Source organism: Phaseolus vulgaris, chromosome 4, assembly GCF_051622355.1.
Source record: "Phaseolus vulgaris cultivar YP4 chromosome 4, ASM5162235v1, whole genome shotgun sequence".
Classification (NCBI taxonomy): domain Eukaryota; kingdom Viridiplantae; phylum Streptophyta; class Magnoliopsida; order Fabales; family Fabaceae; genus Phaseolus; species Phaseolus vulgaris.
Window position 1 is genome coordinate 40859983 of NC_143501.1, and position 1636 is coordinate 40861618.

At 22.6% G+C, this 1636-nt stretch overlaps 1 pseudogene; it reads right to left on the reverse strand.

Annotated features, from left to right (window-relative positions):
- Window positions 1–442: 442 nt before the first annotated feature.
- On the reverse strand, window positions 443–894 carry LOC150028071 (zinc finger A20 and AN1 domain-containing stress-associated protein 6-like; annotated as a pseudogene).
- Window positions 895–1636: the final 742 nt, after the last annotated feature.

Below are 1636 nucleotides of genomic sequence, written 5' to 3' on the forward strand. Positions count from 1 at the left end.
ATATTAAACTAGATCTATCACAAATATAAAATATATTTTAAATATTGAAAATATTTACTTATAAAAAAATTAAAATGTAAAATTATTTTTATTACATTCTTTAAACTATAATATAATTACTTTCCTTATTATTTATAATAGAAATAGATTAAAGAAAAACCTTTCCGCCATTTGATACAAATTTTCGTCATTCAAGTCATTTTATTTTTCAGTAGTTTATATATGTACAAAATAAATGGACAAATAAATTTTTGATTTAGAGATTAACCAAAATAAAATGTTAAGAAAAACAATAGGTTAAATGACATGATATTGAATATTAACTTTTTAATTCATAATACCAACATTTACCATTAATGATGAATTTCAGTTCAATTAATCATAAATCCTATATGATTCATGGTAGAAATGGAGTAGAATAAAGAAAATAAAAATATTAATTCTAAATTCTATGTTTTAGTTTATCACTAATGCATAAAGAATTTTCTTTAATCAAAACTTCACGACCAATTTCCTTCCAATCTATTTTGCAGGCATGCATCTCTGGATATCTATGTGATCAACAGAAAACATCTCCACAACGACATTGGAACCCTAATAATCCAATCCTCTTCTTGCAACTGTTGCATCTCTTTCTTTCATTCTTCTTACTCATATCAGAAACAAAAGTCTTATCATCAATGATAGAACTTGTAGAACTTTCAGAAATACATGATGTTACCTCAAAATAATTTTTTTGTTATTCATGTTATTCGTTTCATACTCTACACCCTTACAATCCTTTGATTTGGTGTTGTTTTCTTTGAGATAATCTTTGTAGCACTTTGAACAAAGGTTCTTGTTGGTAGGAGAACCATTGAATCCACAACCATTAGCACAAAGTGATGCAACCATGGTGTTTGACTTAAAAAAGAACTTTCAAGAATATTGATATCACCTCACCAAATTTGAGTTTAAGAGAATGAGAAAAGTGTGCAACAATAGAGAAACTTAAAAAGTATTTATAACTAAAAAGTATGATAAATATTTTTTAATAAATATTAAATCTAACATATGCTAATCAAATATAACTTTTGTTATATAAGATATTTTATCATTTTGAATAAAATCCATAAAATTAAGAATAATATTATATATATATATATATTACACAAATAATAAATATTGTTTAAAAGGTATACTGACAATTTAAAGTTGTTACAGTGTATGTTGAAAATTTGAAGAGAAATATTATTTGTTTTACGATTTAAATCTGATAATATTTTTAAATTAGCAATATGTTAATTTTAAATTAATAAAAAACGATTTCAAATCACCTCAAAACATAAAATTCTCAATTCAATATGAAAAAAAAATTGTAACATAACAAAAGTCAATAAAGCTTAAAAGTTAAAGGCATTTTTTGTAAATTTTGTTTAAGAAAATATTTAAGCTAAAATGAAGATCTTAAAAAATTTAATTTAATTTCAGTAGTATAAATTAAAAGATTATTTAAATTAATTTCAACAATCTTGTCAGTTTTTATTATGTTGCTTTTATCTTTACATTGTTTTCTACATATCTTTTCCGTGTTGCAGATATCATATATGATATTCTTACTAATTTAAAACTCTATAATTTGTTTTTCTCTCTCTTG